The sequence below is a fragment of the Amborella trichopoda genome, chromosome 11 (assembly GCF_054954075.1).
Source record: "Amborella trichopoda isolate Santa Cruz 75 chromosome 11, AtrichopodaSantaCruz75HAP2 v2.0, whole genome shotgun sequence".
Lineage (NCBI taxonomy): Eukaryota > Viridiplantae > Streptophyta > Magnoliopsida > Amborellales > Amborellaceae > Amborella > Amborella trichopoda.
This window is the reverse complement of record NC_142346.1, coordinates 44,987,609-45,007,825: the sequence shown is the minus strand read 5'-3', so window position 1 is coordinate 45,007,825 and position 20,217 is coordinate 44,987,609. Positions and strand designations below refer to the sequence as shown.

General features: G+C 39.2%; 1 protein-coding gene across 1 annotated transcript in view; it reads right to left on the bottom strand.

Moving 5' to 3' along the window:
* EBS1 (EMS-MUTAGENIZED BRI1 SUPPRESSOR 1) overlaps nt 1-20,217 on the bottom strand; it is a 60,254-nt gene that overhangs the window by 30,981 nt on the left and 9,056 nt on the right. The gene's annotated exons all lie outside the window — the stretch shown is intronic.

Sequence of the window (20,217 nt, the reverse complement as noted above, 5' to 3'; positions counted from 1 at the left end):
AGCGGACTCAGGACTTGGCGAGTCGACTCACCCTGAGCCTTGGCCAATTCCCAGAGCAACTCCGGTTTGTAACATTGAGCCAAGTGAAAGGAATCCCCAACTCATAAAAAATTACTCATTTGAATAAAATTTGATTATAAAAATGACTCCAAGATAATGGCAAGCATAGCATCATAACCTGCAGTAGAATGTCCAATAAACTTCATTTTATTTCATATTATTTTCATATCTCTCTTCATCACTTTATTTTCAAATAGTTAGGGCTCTACTAAGCCTGACAAACCACTGTTTACCAAATTGCTACAACAATGGATTGAGGATTTAAAATTGCCATAAAATAACAGAATGGGGTTGGTCCCTTTCTTTCTTATAACAGTAAAGATAGGCAAAGAAAAATGCCACACAAAAAAAAATAAAAAAGAGTAAATTTTGAAAAGAAAGAAAAGGGGAAATTCAGAGAAAATTGGAAACGAATGGAAAAAGTAGAGAAGCAAACAGGGTAATAAATCCCTTTTTTTTAATGTGTTTAACTAGCAAACGCACTAATATTTCAAGAAATATATTAAATTTGTGCAAGAAGAGTGATTTTTTCCCTTTATAAATGACTTTTTTCAGTTAGTTTGTATGGATAGCACCTCCCCCTCCCAAGAACAGCCTCATTTTCTGGCTAGGCATCATTTCCATGATTTAAATAATAAGGCAAAAAAACAATAAGCAAATATTTTAAGGTCTCAACCTGAAGGAGCAAACAATCTGGGAGTGGATAAAGAACCAAACTATCAAATAGGGAGTAGATTGCAAGACATTCTAGGGTCTTTAAAGGGAGAGAGAGAGAGAGAGAGAGAGAGAGAGAGAGAGAGAGATAGAGAGAGAAAGAGCTAGAGAATCACCAAAGTAACTCTCTCTCTTGAAAACCACTTGTTAATCACATACTATCCCTAATATGAAAAAGACTAAAATGCCCTTAAACTTCACAAGGACGAAAAACAACCCCTAAGAATGAATTTTTTTATAAAAAGGGGATGCTTTACGTCATTTCTTAGGCATCATCAAGACTGACCAGTTCAGTGCTAGACCAATGGACTGGCATGTCCAAACGTTGGATCTGTCGATCCACAGGTCCAGCGCAAGTTCACTGGACCACCTGCTCCAGGGGAGTAGACAAATAAGACAGGCCACAAGTTTCCGATTCGACCCGACTTGTCAATCCGATCTTAACGACATTGGTTCCTTTAGGAGTGGCATGATACTTTCCTACTATCTACGATTTTCCCAAAGTCCTCAAAAGGTGGCATTAAAGTCCTCTTGGGTGGCTTGATGTGTTGCTAGTCAGGATTCCTATAAAAGTTGGAAAATCACATACGGCCAAGCAATGTCCGAAAATTCGGCCGCCCCCGACCGCCTAGGCGAAAAAATTTTCAAAATGCTTAGGCACAGTCTAAGCAGCAGCATAAGGCGTTTTGCTTCTGAGCACCTGCTTGGGCTGTCTAGGCACCGCTTAGGCGCTATTCTCTGGGCGGCCGCCTAGGTGCCCCTCGTGTCAATTTTCGGGCAATGGAAAAAAACCCTTTGGTAAGGGTAAAATACGTAATTTTTCCCCCTAAAAAGGGGGGAAAACGGTTTTAGGGGGTATTCTAAACCCTCAATATACAATCCGCGGCATTTAGGATGAGAAAAACCCCTAAAAACCACTATTTTGTGATTTATCGAAAGATCGATAAATTTTATATTTTTCCGATATCTTCCCAAAACGAAGAAAATAGTTCGTGGATGGAATTGGAGCCTTCTAATAGTTGATTTTGAGAACTCTTAGCGACGCAATAGATGAGGTTTGCACCGACACCGATTTGTTTTTGATATTTTTTCAGTATTATCATATTTAAAAGAGGTTTTTGATTTTATTTTGCTACAACACATTATGTTATGAATCATGTGTTTTTTCTTTTACTTTTTTTTTTTATTTTACGATATATTTACAACTTTATCTGAATTGGCATGCATGGGTATGAACTGTGGAGTGGAAGCTTAAACCCCCTCAATGGGTCTTCAAGACCATAGTTGCGGGGATCATAGTCAAGAGGTGTCGGTCCCCTCTTGGAATCTCGATCCATCAGTCCTGGAGCCAGAGCCCAAGTGCTACTCGCTTCCTCCCATCAGGGGATCTCGATCCCAACCTATCGAAACTTAAAAGGGATATCGATCCTTGACTGCAAAGGATCTTGATCTGCTCCTAACTTAAAGGGATATCGATCTTAGTTCTGTACATTATTTTTTCTACACAAATGTCTTTTCTACCTTTTGAAAGTGTTTATTCAATCAGCAATCTTTTAATATTATATTATTCGAAGTGTATGAAAATAATGACATTTTTCATTGATTTATTTATTCTCTTAATTTTCATTTAAAGTCTTTTGTTTATAGTAGAAATCTTTTCTTGAATTTCGTAATATCCTATGTCTTTCATTTCTTAAATAATCAATTTAATGTCATTTCATGCATTTGTTGTATGTCACATCAAATCTTCCCTAAAATCTTTTCCTTGATTTTTAATTATTCAGATTTTCGTATATGATTTTTTTTTACAAAATGTCTTATCTACCATTCAAAAATTTCTACTCAATTGACAAACTTTTTTTTATTTTATATTATTTGAAAGTGTATGGAAATAGTAACATTTTTCATTGATTTATTTATCCTACTAATTTTTATTTTAAAAGTTTTATTTATAGTAGAAAATATTTTCTTGGATTTTGTAATGCGCTTTATGTCTTTCATTTTTTAAATAATCCATTTAAATATCATTTCATGCATTTATTGTATCTCACTTTGAATCTTCCTAAAATCTATTCCTCGATTTTTAATTGTTAAGATTTTCTTACATTACATTTTCTTAACACAAAATGCCTCTTTAATTTCGTATAAATTCTTCTACTTATAATAGAACATATATTTTTGCATTTGTGTTTTTCTTATGTCTATCATTTGCTTATGTCTATAGACTCTAACTGTACTTATATCTATGGACTAGTGTACTCTATAGACTCTAAGTGTACTCTTTTTTTGGGTTCCGTAATTTATTATGCGAATTTCTAGTAATAAAGTTCTTATTAGCATGTGCTCAGCATATTAATAATGCTAAAAGATTGATTATTCATTCTATTATTTTAAAATATTACTTCCACAAAAATTGATAGTACATATTTGGAAGTACATGCACACACATACAATTATGCTTTATCATTCAGGGTTTTTTTTTTTTTTGGTGAGTCAATGGGGAGAGGGCCCCTACCCTTGATAGGAATTGAACCTAGAACGTAGCGTTGCAAATTGTCAAGCGCTAACCAACTAAGCCCGGGCTCTTTTCTAATCATTCAGGTAATTGCAATAATATACAGTAACAATTGAGGATACTATACATATACATAAATTTTTCATTCAGGTAATTGCAATAATATATATAGTGACTATTGAGAATACCACACACACACACGTGCACACACACACACACACATACATAACTATATAGGAAAAATAAAATCACACACACGTGTGGTGTTCCGTTTGCACTTCCATATACATGTAGTGCATATGTTCTAGACAATCATTGGTGAGGTATGGGCTAATGTAATTGCCACACCATGTGGTGGAGAGTAATGGCGGTGCGGGCCTTACTAGCCATGTAAATGAGAGAGAGTGTGGAGGGGTTCATTCCTGTTGTGTGTGCTTATGGAAGGTTGATCTTGCCTTAGTTAGGTTTCGACTTAAGCTTGGGGCCGCACGGTTTGGCTAAAGGGGAAAGTCAGCCCCCATGACAACTGCCACCATGACCGAGAAATACAACACTTGCTTTTGGTGGCAGCTCCAAGAGAAACCTTGGACCTGCAGACTAGGGGTGGCAATCAGGTTCGACCCGACTAGTCGACCGGAACGGGGTCTAGGTCTATGTCCAGGTGTTGAATCCAACAGGTCAGGATCAGGTCCAAATTCCAGGTCAGGTCTAGGGCCGGGTCCGGGTCTGGATTGGGCCCTATTGCATTGGGTCGAGTCTGGTCTAGGTAGGGCTTAACCAGACCGAGCTTGGTATACATAAGTAAAAAATATATAACTACACAATGTTCAAAAAAAAGGTCTATCCATCGCCTAGGTGCCCGCCTAGGCCTAGGCGGCCCTCCCTGGGTGCCAATACCTGAGTGGCCACCCAAGCGGGCGCTAAGCACCCAATCCTAGGCAGGTATCCAAGCCCTGGGCACTTTTTTGTGTCATAAAAGGACTCCTAAGGGCATTTTGGGTCCTTTTGACCCACGAATTTGCCTTAAAAGAGTATTGCGGGTATTCTAACCATTAAAGTGAGAAGAAATAAAAAATAAAAAATAAAAAATGAAAACTAAACCCTACATCATCATCATCAGAGTCTTTTACCAACTATTTGGGATCCACTACACGAATCCTGGTCATTCTACTCTATCAAGAGTCATACCTTCAGTGAGGTCATAAGTCCCCATATCTTTTCTCACTACTTCCAACCATATCTTTTTTGGCCTTTCCCATACCCTTTTTGAGCCTTCCACGTGAACCAACTCGTACCGCTTAAGAAGAGCTGTACTGGGTATGTGCTACACATGGCCAACCCACCTAAGCTTACTCTATCATGTTATCGCCTATTGAAGCCACACCTAAATTCTTCCGAATGTATTCATTTCGAATTCTATCCCTTCTTGTCTTGCCACTCATCCATCTCAACAACCTATTGAACATTTGGATTATCAGTGTTATATTTTTCTTTTGTATTTCATCCTATCATTTATTTGTGCATTATGATCGTGTGTCACTATGTAGTATGGTTTGGAGAGTTGGAGACTAATACACCATGGACTTGTTTATGTTTTTTCACTAAATTTCAAAAATTTTAGGTTTTTGCATGTTTTTAACATTCATGCATATATAATTTGCGTAGAAAAAGTCAATTAGAATACATATAGATGCCAAAAAATAGAAAATTAACACCAATATCTGCATATATGTGTGTTTGAACTTTGAACAACACTAGGGGTGGCAATGGACCCAGACCCGACCTGGGACCCAAGGGGTAGAGACCCAATCTGGGTCCGGGTATGGGTCCAAAAATTGGCCCCGGTGGGTCGGGTCAAGGTTCAGGTCCAACACTATGTGTTTTTAGTCCAGGTCCGAGTCTAGATCCGGTGAATTCAGGTCCAGTCGGGTTCTGGTTCGGGTTCGGGTCCACCCTTAAACAACACATATCTGTGTATTTTTAAAACTTTCACCTCAGGGTGCATGAGGTTCTGTGCGCCTACGCCCACCTGGAACCTAGGCGCTGAGCTCCAGGTTGGCTGCTTAGGGGTGCCTAGCGTATTTTGGAACATTGTAACTATATAAGTTAATAATTAATATCAATTATATGTTATAAAATATGTAAAGTATTTTTTTTATTTCTAGACCAAACCCAACCTGACCTCAAGCCAGGTCTGGGTCTAAGTTCAGCCTAGTTGGGTTGGGTCTGGGTCGACCCAGACCTGAGCCAATCTGTTGCCACCACTATTTCAAATGAAGGGGGTCTCTTTAGAGCATAGTAGGGTTCCATCGATTTAAGCATAGTTGTTGGGATCTCCTAATAACTCCTTCTTGGCTAGCCCCAAGCCGGTCATGTTAGTCCCAAGCCCGGCTAAAAGGAGGAGGGTTGTATTAAGTAGGCAGCCAGCTTAAAACTTTGCCAAATCATGCTTATAGATTCTTTCATTAAAGAGGGCTCCACAAGATCTTAGTAATTGCCCCCACACTATAGTATGGTGGGACCACAATAATTACCAAGATCTCCTAACATAGGGCAGTGATCCCGCTCTGGGAATGCCATCCCACACTTCTCGTGAGATATCATTGCCTAGGCGGGCCATAATCTCATGTTGGGGGAGTGTGATGCCAACCAATAGGAGTCAATCAATAGGTTAACAAGCCCATGCTATATTTATTTTTAAAAGATAAGAAACAATAAATGCATATCTAATTCAAAGAAACAATAAATACATATCCATCAAAAGAAAGAAAGCAATAATCGCATATCACTAAAAAAAGAAGGCAATAATTATCCAAATACAAAGGAAAGAGATTCTCGAATCTGCATCAATTACAAAGAGAGTTTTAATTCCAACACTCCCAAAACCACATTTAATGTAGGGAATTGTGGGTCCAACATGGCATAAATGCTTATGGGATTTTGACCAATCTATACAAGAGAGAGAATGATGCCTCTCTTGTCTCTCTCTTTCTCTCTTTATGTGATTATGACCCATCTGTACAAGAGTGAGAATGATATCTCTCTGTTTTCTCTCTCTCTCTTGCTCTACATTTCTATATTTATTTGCAGGATCTACCTCATACCTTTTTGTTTAATTAAAATGGACAGGGATAGGTAAAGAAAAGGGCATGACTTGCATATGATAAAACCGAGATAATATCCTTTATCATCATTAACAATATAAGCTTAAATAAATATATCTAGTATGCCATTATGAAGGACTTATATATAAGAAGCCTCAAGCAAATAAATAGGGGTTATTACTCTCAATTTTATTTGAGTAAATTTGTTGAAAGCATAATTAAAAGAAAAAGTTTATATAGGCCAAGGCTCTAAACAATCAAATTAGAGCCCACCTCAAAAATTTCATTAGAAGAGGTTGTTTTGATGCCCAAATATCCTCAAATTGATCATCTCGACATCGAGATGCATGGACATGAGAAAAAAAATGGATTTCAAGTTTTGAAAATAGTGCATCTTGTAAAGCATTTTTGGACCATCAATTTTCAAGATTTTCAAATTTTCATAGATCTGCTCGATCTACACTATTTTTGAAGCTTTAAATTTTATAATTAAAGATAAAACTATATTTTGAGGCTATCACAAAGATTCCAGTATTGAAACCAGATTTCTCGACACTATTTGAAGGTGTGCTTTACTTTGATTGTTTAGAGCCTTGGCTCTATACGAACCATATCCATAATGAAAAGATATGGGTTATTACTCTCAATTTTATTTGAGTAAATTTGTTGAAAGTATAATTAAAAGATTTCTAACATATTGATTTTCCATCCAAATGATTTTAATAAAATTTGTGAATAATCCTTCTTTTTTCATTTCTCTAGTTTTATATATAGGCGCCCTCATGGAGATCCCAAACTACAGAACTCCTAGCGAGCAACGATCCGCCGCTCCCACCTCCAACAACTATAGAGACCACTCTTGTGGAATCTTTGATATTATGTCTCATCTAGTCATCTTTCAGGGCACACCCCTGTCTTAAACCACAATTTTTCATATACTTTTGTTCTCATTGCAAAGAATGAAATAAACACATTTACCATTCAGAAAGATTTAAAGAATATATATATATATATATATATATATATATATATATATATATATAAAAAAAAAGCTACCAATAGCTTGGCACTTATAATGGATAGTAATATAGGTAGAATCTCAGCTATCAAATCTTTATCAGGTGGTTCAAAATACATATCACTATTTGAATATTAATATTTTTTTTAGAAATTGGAGTGTGATGAAATTTTGGGCATATGTGCTAAAAATAAGGAGCAACAGAAAAAAATATAAAGCAAATATTTTTTAAAATATAAAATAACCAAAATATCCCTTAAAAATGACGGGGTTGATTTGGTCATTTTAAATTCTTGAAAGTATTTTTTATATTTTTATACGGTGCATGTTGGTATCAAATATATACACCCAAAATTTCATCTCGATCTAATTTATAGAAAAAAGATTAAAATTCAGATAGTGACATATATTTTGAACCACTCAATGAAGATATGACGGCAGGAATTCCACCTATATTACTATTCATTATAGGTGCCACCTATATATATAAAGGAAAAGTCTTCCCAATGTCTATAGGTGAAAATGAACAGTGATTTCGCCTACCCTCCTCACTGTCCAAAGTTCATCGCACGGTCACGATTCTCCAATAGTGTTTCATTTTTCATTTTTTTTCTACAAATCGGAATGATTTGAAATTTGGAGCATGTGTACATCTTAATGAGACACACCAAATAAAAACATAAAAAGAAAAATTCGTGAAAATATAATTGACCAAAATACCCCTGAAACTTTTTGGAGGTATTATGGTCAATTTATTTCATGTAAAATATTTTTTTAATATTTTTGTAGATTCACTTATTTTTTATGAATACATGCTCCAAATTTCCGATCATTCCGATTTGTAGAAAAAAATGAAAAATGAAATAGTACAGGACAATCATGACCGTGAGATGAACTTTGGACGATGATGAGGGTAGGCGAAATCACTGTTCATTTTCGCCTATAGCCATTTTGTAGTATCTTCCATATATATATATATATATATATATATATATATATATATATATAAAGACACCAAAAGGTCAAAATTATTCCTAACCATTAGATGTCAAATCGGTTGGCTTGGGTTGCGTTTCAAAGTTCACGATTTTATTTTATTTTTTAACTTTTTGAGTTTAGCCAATGACACACTTACAACCCCTCGTTTTGAAATGTTACAGACAATAGTGATTATGACCTTGTACCAAAGTAATAGTTTCTTTGTAAACTTTTCCTATATATATATATATATATATATATATATATATATAGTGTGCATATATAACACAACATCCAAAATCATCATTTGTGATCTAAACTCTCAAATCCTTAATCTAAACCTCAATACAACCTCCGTATGTCCAAAAGCACAACAGCCAAAAACATTGACTATGATCTGACTCTCAAATCCTTGATCTCAACCTTCAATATAACCTCCATAAAATAAGAACCACAACAACCAAAAACAAAAAATGTAAACTAAACCTCAAATCCTTGATCTCAATCTCCAATATAACCTCCATAAGTCAAGAGAAAATAGTTTGAGGACCTAAAAAATGACATAAAGTTACTCCCACCATCTACTCATCAGCAGAAAATGACTCAAACAAAGAAAAGAAAATGACTAAAATACCCCCATGCCCCCACTAAAATTATCAACTAAAGAATCGGATTCCTTGCCAAGCCATGACCGATCTAGACCATTTATAAAATACTCGTACTGATGCAGTTAGCCACAAAGGGCCAAAACATCACACATCAAAGATTTCCCCAAGTTGGGATATCTAGTACATGTGATGGAGGGCAAATTATTCTTATTGTTATTTTTTTATTCAATTTCAAAGGACATATATTATAGTTTTAGTTTTACGGTTTATTTCTAAGGGGTTTTAGTTCTTTAAGATTTCTAGGGTTTTATATTTTTTATTTCTTTCATGAGTACTATTCACGAGTGTTGCCACAGGGGCAAAACCGTCATTACGGAATCTAAATTAAGTTAGGACATATGGGTCAATGTATTATTTGTTTGGACACTTTTTGTACTTGAAACATTAAATTATAAATTTATAATATATAAGAGGTATGTGGGACCTTGAAGGGGTTAATTCCACATGACTTTTAGAAATTGAAAGAGATAAAAGCTTAGGCATTTGGAACCCTAACTCGGGGTATGGAATTGAAACCATAGGTTTTTTTGAATTATGCTTATGTTTAGCTTTGTTTCTTTTTTATTTTACTGTTCCTTTAAATTTTTCTACATCAAATTGGTATCAGTGCCCACGATCAACACGGAAAATTATGGAAGTATCATACTGAGTTACTGTAACACTGTACGGAGTTACTGTAGCATCATGTTTTTGGTGGTCTAGGTCAACAACAAAGTGGGGCAGTTACATTGGGGGTCTAGGTTTACTAATTTTTGCCAAAGTTTTGCCAAAACAACCTAGATCTTACTGATTTCAGAAGTTTTTTTGTTAATTATTTGCTAAAGTTTGTGATTTTGGCAAACCCATGGCAGCGAGAAAGGGTTGTAGAAGCCAGATTTTTGTAGATGCGCTCCATGATCCCATAGATGACAGAATTGAGGAACTTGAAGGCAAGTTTAGCAGCTAGGCACAATAGTTCGCAAGCCTCAGAATGAGCAAGACGGGTGATATTTCAGCCCACGAAGACCTCGAGTACAAGCCTTTTCACTTTCGTGGGGAGTCGAGTGATGAGGATAATGACATAAGACCTAGACATTGGGAACATAAATCTAGGATTTTCAATTTGAAGGATGAAATTTTTTATTTTGACACGGATTACATCAAAAATCAGCAAGTTGTAGATTGGGATTCACCACGAAACTATGATATATACTCAGATGAACAACAAAATCTTTTAGGAGATCCGATCTATGAAAGGATCAAGATGATGATAAAGAAATTTTGGAAGAGGGTGAAGAAGAATATGGAGAGAAGGCAGCAGGAAGATTGACCAAAATCATGGCCTTTGAAGATCTCATTAATATCGAAAAGGTAGAGCATTCAAGAACTTCAAGGTATTGGATTCAGTGTAATGTGGTGGAAGCATGGTCGATTCAGAATCTGCAAATTGTGACCCTGATTTTAGAGAATAATGAAATAGATGAGAAGAAATCCCCTAAAGAACAAAAAATTGGGTTTGTAGTTTCCTACACGATTTTCAATAGGAATTCAAGGATCTGTATTTGATAAATTTGCATTCATGCCTATATATACATATCAGGATCCGTTTTTTGAGGAATTATTTTTACCACAAATACTATTTGAACAACAAAGAAAAAGAAGGTTGAAAGAGGTGTTTTTCACATAGCTATCTTGCAGAACTGTGCAAAAGAGCAGCAATACAGAAAGGGATCAAAGACCTTTCATTCTGCAGCAAAATTCCAATTCCAGGCTATTACCAGCAGCCATCAAAGAAGTATGGAGTACGAAAAGCTATGACATACAAAGGGAAGCCTCATGACTCTCATGTTAGAGTCATAAGAAAGAAAAATCAAGACAAAGCAGGCAAATGCAAATGCTACATTTGCGGAGATGAAAGCCATTTTGCTCGTGACTGTAAAAGAAAAACGGGCAACATTGCTCGAGCAGCCATTTTAGATAATCTGGATTTACCAGATGACTATGATGTGCTCTCCGTTGACCTAAATGAGTCAGACAGTGACGACATCTGCAGCATCTCAGAAGGAGAAACTGGAGCATATGCTGCAACAATAGACTCCAGACCATGGAGAGAAACAGCTTTAATGCTAGGACCAGACACTGGCGGATGGAGAGGCCAGGTCAATGTTGGAGAAAAGAAGAAGAATTGCCAACATGAATGGCAACATAACCAGGACATACTAAGCACACCTGATAGAAGATGTGCCTTCTGCAGAGTAGAGACAAACAAAAGAATGAGGATATTCTGTCCTCTATGTCTCTTAATTGCCTGTGTTATCTGTGCACCATTCTATGTCAATGTAACCATTGTACCAACTCCAGTAGAGGTACAACCAAAGGCTGAGCCCCCGGCCTTAGTACGAGAATTACTAGGGCTTATCAATCAGCTGAATGCTGAAAACCAAAGCCTCAAAGATGAATTAGCTCAGCTAAAGGCCTTAATCCTTATCCAAGATCTTGAAAAAGATAGACTTACACTGGAAGAGAAGGATAAAGGAGAAACAACCGAGGCAGATGGAGAAGAGACCGTAATGGCCTTAAAATCAGTTAGCCCTGGAGGAAATGGAAGTCTAATCAATAGACTTTATAATATGATTATCGAGATGGACATACCAGGATTGTCTAAATTCTCTATCCAGGCTATTCTTGATACAGGATGCACAACATGCTGCATCGACAGGAAGGCAGTTCCTGCAGAAGCATTAGAAGCCCTTAGCTACTCAGTTACTTTTAACTGTGTTAGCTCAGTTCAAGAGTCAAAAACCAAGGTCAAAAATGGAATGATGACCATTGGTGAACACCGCTTCAGGATTCCTTTTACATATGCCATCGATATGACAGTAAAAGACGGAATCCAAATGCTCGTTGGCTGTAATTTCATCAAAGCCAACAGTGGAGGTTTACGAATAGAAGGAACCACTGTAACCTTCTACAAAAACATCACTACCCTCCACACCACTACAGAGATTCAGAAGGCCGCCATGGCAATTCCAGAGTTAGATATGAATGAGGAAGAATACCGCTCAATTCAAGAAGCGGTATACTATGGCAAAGAAGGAACCAATGAACGTTTCGTTCAAAGGTTCAGTAAACTCCTTCAAGAGTTTAAAGCACAGGGATATATTGGCGAAGATCCCTTGAAGCACTGGTCCAAGAATCAGGTCACATGCAAGATTGACATCATCAATCCAGACCTAACTATTCAGGACAAGCCACTGAAACACGTAACTCCAGCAACAGAAGATGCTTTCAAGAAGCATATTACTGCGTTACTACAGCTAGGAGTAATTCGTCCTTCAAAGAGCAGACATCGTACAATGGCAATGATCGTACAATCTGGTACTTTCATCAATCCCAAAACAAAGAAGGAAGAAAAAGGAAAGGAGCGTATGGTATTCAACTACCGTACTCTGAATGACAATACGCACAAAGACCAGTACAGCCTACCAAGCATAAATACGATCCTCAAACGTATTGGCAACAGTCGAATTTATTCAAAATTCGACCTAAAATCTGGTTTTCACCAGGTTGCTATGGAAGAGGAATCAATCCCATGGACAGCTTTCATCGTCCCTGGAGGCTTATACGAATGGCTTGTCATGCCATTCGGACTGAAGAATGCTCCTTCCATCTTTCAGCGGAAGATGGACCACTGTTTTGAAGGAACAGAAGAATACATAGCAGTATACATAGATGACATACTGGTATTCTCAGATACAGAAGAGCAGCATGCAAAGCATTTAACAGAAATGCTTAGAAGGTGCAAACAGCATGGTTTGGTGTTATCACCAACCAAAATGAAGTTGGCAGTCCCAGAAATTGAATTCCTAGGAGCCATCATCGGCAACAGGAAAATTCGACTCCAACCTCATATCATCAGGAAAATCCTCCAATTTGAGGATGACAGCCTAAAGACCAAAGCCGGGTTGCGCTCCTGGCTAGGAATCCTGAACTATGCGAGGACTTACATCCCGAAACTCGGGACATTGCTTGGACCACTTTACTGCAAAACAAGTCCGCACGGGGATAAAAGGTTGAAACCAACAGATCTGCAACTGATTGCAGATATCAAAAGGAAGATACAAAATCTTCCAGACCTGGAAATAGCACCAGAAGGATCATACATCATACTGGAAACAGATGGATGTATGGAAGGATGGGGTGGAGTGTGTAAATGGAAACCACGAAAGGCTGATCCAAGAACAGCAGAAAGAGTCTGTGCATACGCCAGTGGAAAATTCCCTATACTAAAATCCACAATAGATGCAGAAATCCATGCCTGCATGGAAACACTCACAGCCCTAAAAATTTACTATTTGGACCAACAAGAGATTACCCTCAGGACAGACTGTCAAGCTATTATTAGCTTCTTTAATAAGTCAGCACAAAACAAACCATCTAGGGTTAGGTGGATAAACTTTGTTGATTATATTACTGGAACAGGGGTAAACATTCTCTTCGAACACATTGATGGACGACAAAACACTCTTGCAGATTCATTATCAAGATTAGTCGGACATCTCACTTATTCAGAAACAAGCTCCAGAGAAGAAGAAGCACTATGGCAGCTGGAACAAGAACTCAGCAAGGAAAAGCCCGAGCAGCAGAACTTGCAGCCTTATCTGAAGATCCTCTTACCAGAGAAGAGCTCACCGGAGAAGAACTTGTTCAACACTACCGGAATCTACTCCAACAAAACCGGCAAGAAGGACTTCTCAGTGACCATGCAAGGCGGTCCCACCAAGGGCAAATCATCATCCAAACGCTTCATCAGCAAGCCTGCCAAGCCATGGCCCATCTCAGGACGGCCATTATTGAGCGACAACACCACTGCCAAAGCCTTAGCACAAAAGACAACGCATGGGGGGACCTACTCCCATACACACGGCACACTGTCCAAGAAGTGGAACAGCTCATCACCAGCCTGGACCAGTTGACACTGTCACTACAGGCTCCAGTATAAAGGGAATCTGTCCCTTTCACTTTTACTTTATGCTAAGACCACTACTGTTTGGTGGCACTTTTTATTGTCTACTAGTTGTCCACTAGTGACCACTTGAGAAGATAAGATTCGATCTTATCCTTCTCCACTCAGAGTATTGTCCACTAGTTGTCCACTAGTGACCACTTGAGAAGATAAGATTCGATCTTATCCTTCTCCACTCAGAAAAGATAAGATTCGATCTTATCCTTTCTTTTGTCCAAAGGTGATATTCTTTCACCTTTATCTCCCCCTCTCGTCTATATAAGGGACTCTATACCCTTGTAGTATGCATCTCAGTCTTCGAGCGAGAAGTAACTGTAAGCTCAAGCACTAGTTTCAGACATACAGTTTGGGACAGGTCAGTCTGTATTTTCTTATAGATATGAAATAAGAGTGAATATTGTGCCTTAGATCTTTTGTGTTAGTTTCCGCGTCTTTTTCCATATGGTATCAGAGCTTAGGACCTTATTCATGGCTCGGGAGTAGTCGTTCCTATTTCAGGGAAGCAGGGAAGGTTTGATTGTTCTATGTTTTGGGGCCTGAATCATACAAAGAAGACACCGGAGGTAAGTGTTTGACTAAAGAGTAAGTACCTAACTGATATTGGTGAGAAACCTTCCTAAAGACCAAAAAGACCCAGCGAGAGGGCGTAAGTGGTACTTAGTAAGTTGCGGAAGGGGATGCACAATTCAGAAAGGTATGCGCAAATTAGTTAAATCCTTATGTTTCTAATATGTCACAGAGGTATGAACAGGCTATCCAAAAATGGTATGATCATTCCCGAACTGCCAACCTGGAATATCTCGACCTAGCAAACACCCCTAAGCCAACAGGCTCTGATCTCGCCCACAATTTGGAAGTAGTGTACGACCGGTTACTTTTACACTCGAAGGTAGCCATTAAAGATTCTTACAAAGTCTTAGAAACCCTAGATCAAAACCAAAGAACTTTTGAAAAAGAGTTTAAAGAAATCCGAAAAAGCCTTGCTGTACTCCAAAAACAGCAACAAGTATTACAAACTGAGTGGTTAGCCACTCCTCCTCTTTCAAAATCTGAAGTAAAGGCTTTAGTGCAAGAAATTGCACAACAGCCAAAAATTGTTGAAGAACAGGCTTTACGCCTGACCAGTAACCTTACTGAGAAGGTGCATCAGATTGAACATCTGATACACGATCTCCGTAGGATACTCACCTCATGAGCAACAACTGGTTGCTCACAGCAAACTCCGAATCCTATTTACGTGCCCTAGAAGCTACAGAAAGCATAGACAGCCCCGCTGAAGGGTTTGTCAAACCCAGTTCTCAAAGCGGAGGAGTTAACACCATCCTCCAAGTTCTGATCAAACAGAACAACACTTTGATTCAATTAGTAGCAGCACAAACCAGTCAGATCGAGGGTCTTAGACAAGACCTTCAAAAGTTACAAACCAGTGGATCATCCACAGCCCTTGAAAGTTTACAAAAACAACTAGCAGGACTTAATCTTGGACCACCTGTTCCAAGAAGTCCAAAACCATTCTACGTCTTCAAAGACCCAAAAGTCATCTTTGCTGAGGAAAAGGCTAAAGCAGAAAAGGCCGCCAGAGGAGAATGACAAGTCTTACAGAGACACAGCAGGTTCATGATCTTCCATCTCAGGAAGATCAAATAAGAGACTACAGGAGGATGGCAAGGGTACGCCATCAACTTCAAAGGAGGTTCCCCGGTCGAGGACGGAGAACTGATGAAGCTAGCTCAGACAGCAGTAGCAGCTCTGGCTCAAGGAGAAACTTCAACAGAAGTTTGGAAAGCCGGCTAGACCCTCAAGCAGAAAAGACCCTTTTCAGGGGTCTACAATGGAACAAGATCAGGCTTACCAAGATCTGGAGAGACTATCATGTACCAGTATGAAAGATTTACTGACATACATGAATCAATACAAATACCTGGCAGCCAAAACAGGTAGAATGTATGTAAGCCCAGAACTTTCTGAGAAGTTCTTCAGAAAAATGCCCCCACTAATAGGAAAAAAAATAGAAGCAGCTTTCCTACAAAAATATCCAGGAGCAGTGATAGGAGTCTTTCCTAGGATTCACTTCTCACATAGCTATCTCGCAGAACTGTGCAAAAGAGCAGCAATACAGAAAGGGATCAAAGACCTTTCATTCTGCAGCAAAATTCCAATTCCAGGCTATTACCAACAGCCATCAAAGAAGTATGGAGTACGAAAAGCTATGACATACAAAGGGAAGCCTCATGACTCTCATGTTAGAGTCATAAGAAAGAAGCATCAGGACAAAGCAGGCAAATGCAAATGTTACATTTGCGGAGATGAAAGCCATTTTGCTCGTGACTGTAAAAGAAAAACGGGCAACATCGCTCGAGCAGCCATTTTAGATAATCTGGATTTACCAGATGCCTATGATGTGCTCTCCGTTGACCCAAATGAGTCAGACAGTGACGACATCTGCAGCATCTCAGAAGGAGAAACTGGAGCATATGCTGCAACAATAGACTCCAGACCGTGGAGAGAAACAGCTTTAATGCTAGGACCAGACACTGGCGGATGGAGAGGCCAAGTCAATGTTGGAGAAAAGAAGAAGAATTGCCAACATGAATGGCAACATAACCAGGACATACTAAGCACACCTGATAGAAGATGTGCCTTCTGCAAAAAGGAGACAAACAAAAGAATGAGGATATTCTGTCCTCTATGTCTCTTAATTGCCTGTGTTATCTGTGCACCATTCTATGTCAATGTAACCATTGTACCTACTCCACTAGCGGTACAACCAAAGGCTGAGCCTCCAGCCTTAGTTCGAGAACTACTAGGGCATATCAACCAGCTGAATACTGAAATTCAGACTCTCAAAGATGAATTAGCTCAGCTAAAGGCCCTAATCCTTATCCAAGATCTTGAAAAGGATAGACTCATGCTAGAAGAGAAGGATAAAGGAGAAGCAACCAAAGCAGAAGAAGAGGAAGAAAAGACCCTAATGGTCTTAAAATCAGTTAGCCCTGGAGGAAATGGAAGTCTAATCAATAGACTTTATAATATGATCATCGAGATGGACATACCAGGATTGTCTAAATTCTCTATCCAGGCTATTCTTGATACAGGATGCACAACATGCTGCATCGACAGGAAGGCAGTTCCTGCAGAAGCATTAGAAGCTCTTAGCTACTCAGTTACTTTTAACTGTGTTAGCTCAGTTCAAGAATCAAAGACCAAGGTCAAAAATGGAATGATGACCATTGGTGAACACCGCTTCAGGATTCCTTTTACATATGCCATCGATATGACAGTAAAAGACGGAATCCAAATGCTTGTTGGCTGTAATTTCATCAAAGCCAACAGTGGAGGTTTACGAATAAAAGGAACCACTGTAACCTTCTACAAAAACATCACTACCCTCCACACCACTACAGAGATTCAGAAGGCCGCCATGGCAATTCCAGAGCTAGATATGAATGAGGAAGAATACCGCTCAATTCAAGAAGCGGTATACTATGGAAAAGAAAGAACCAATGAACGCTTCGTTCAAAGGTTCAGTAAACTCCTTCAAGAGTTTAAAGATCAGGGATACATCGGCGAGGATCCCTTGAAGCACTGGTCCAAGAACAGGGTCAAATGCAAGATTGACATCATCAATCCAGACCTGACTATCCAGGACAAGCCACTGAAACATGTAACTCCAGCAACAGAAGATGCCTTCAAAAGGCATATCACTGCGTTACTACAACTAGGAGTTATTCGCCCTTCAAAGAGCAGGCACCGAACAATGGCAATGATCGTACAATCTGATTCACTATCGAGATTAGTCGGCCATCTCACTTATTCAGAAACAAGCTCCCAAGAGGAAGAAGCATTATGGCAGCTGGAACAAGAACTCAGCCAGGACGAACCGAAGCATCAAGACTTGCCGCTTTATCTGAAGATTCTCTTACCAGAGAAGAACTCACCGGAGAAGAACTTACTCACCACTACCGGAATCTGCTCCAGCAAAACCGGCAAGAAGGACTTCTCAGTGACCATGCAAGGCGGTCCCACCAAGGGCAAATCATCATCCAAAAGCTTCATCAACAAGCCTGCCAAGCCATGGCCCATCTCAGGACGGCCATTATTGAGCGACAACACCACTGCCAAAGCCTTAGCACAAAAGACAACGCATGGGGGGACCTACTCCCATACACACGGTACACTGTCCAAGAAGTGGAACAGCTCATCACCAGCCTGGACCAGTTGACACTTTCACTACAGGCTCCGGTTTAAAGGGAATCTGTCCCTTTCACTTTTACTTTATGCTAAGACCACTACTGTTTGGTGGCACTTTTTATTGTCCACTAGTTGTCCACTAGTGACTACTTGAGAAGATAAGATTCGATCTTATCCTTCTCCACCCAGAAAAGATAAGATACGATCTTATCCTTTCTCCCCCACTAGTAAAAGATAAGATTCCCATCTTATCTTTCTTAAAGGTGATATTCTTTCACCTTTATCTCCCCCTCGTCTATATAAGGGACTCTACACCCTTATAGTATGCATCTCAGTCTTCGAGCGAGTAAGTAACTGTAAGCTCAAGCACTAGTTTCAGACATACAGTTTGGGACAGGTCAGTCTGTATTTTCTTATAGATATGCAATAAGAGTGAATATTGTGCCTAGATCTTTTGTGTTAGTTTCCGCGTCTTTTTCCTATGGTATCAAAGCTTAGGACCTTATTCATGGCTCGGGAGTAGTCGTCCCTATTTCAGGGAAGCAGGGAAGGTTTGATTGTTCTATGTTTGGGAACCTGAATCGTACAACGAGAGACACCGAAGGTAAGTGTTTAACTAAAGAGTAAGTACCTAACTGATATTGGTGAGAAACCTTCCTAAAGACCCAAAAGACCCAGCGAAAGGGCGTAAGTGGTACTTAGTAAGTTGCGGAAGGGGATGCACAATTCAGAAAGGTATGCGCAAAATGGTTAAATTCTTATATTTCTAATATGTCACAGAGGTACGAACAGGCTATCCAAAAGTGGTATGATCATTCCCGAACTGCCAACCTGGAATATCTCGACCTAGCAAACACCCCTAAGCCAACAGGCTCTGATCTCGCCCACAATTTGGAAGTAGTGTACGACCGGTTACTTTTACACTCGAAGGTAGCCATTAAAGATTCTTACAAAGTCTTAGAAACCTTAGACCAAAACCAAAAAGCCTTTGAAAAAGAATTTAAAGAAATCCGAAAAACCCTTGCTGTACTTCAAAAACAGCAACAAGTATTACAAACTGAGTGGTTAGCCACTCCTCCTCTTTCAAAATCTGAAGTAAAGACTTTAGTGCAAGAAATTGCACAACAGCCAAAGATTGTTGAAGAACAGGCTTTACGCCTGACCAGTAACCTTACTGAGAAGGTACATCAGATTGAACATCTGATACACGATCTCCGTAGGATACTCACCTCATGAGCAACAACTGGTTGCTCACAGCGAACTCAGAACCCTACTTACAAGCCCTAGAAGCCACAGAAAGCATAGACAGCCCCGCTGAAGGGTTTGTCAAACCCAGTTCTCAAAGCGGAGGAGTTAACACCACCCTCCAAGTTCTGATCAAACAGAACAACACTTTGATTCAATTGGTAGCAGCACAAACCAATCAGATCGAGGGTCTTAGACAAGACCTTCAAAAGCTACAAACCAGTGGATCATCCACAGCCCTTGAAAGTTTACAAAAACAACTAGCAGGACTTAATCTTGGACCACCTGTTCCAAGAAGTCCAAAACCATTCTACGTCTTCAAAGACCCAAGAGTCATCTTTGCTGAGGAAAAGGCTAAAGCAGAAAAGGCCGCCAAAGGAGGATGACAAGTCTTACAGAGACACAGCAGGTTCATGATCTTCCATCTCAGGAAGATCAAATAAGAGACTACAGGAGGATGGCAAGGGTACGCCATCAACTTCAAAGGAGGTTCCCCGGACGAGGACGGAGAACTGATGAAGCCAGCTCAGATAGCAGCAGCAGCTCTAGCTCAAGGAGAAACTTCAACAGAAGTTTGGAAAGCCAACTAGACCCTCAAGCAGAAATCTCCTTATCTCAAAGAAGAAGAGCCAACATGGTACCTGCAGAGACACTATATGATGCTTCGTGGTCCGAACCACAGCATCAGGTTTATCAACACTATTCTGAATCCAGAATAT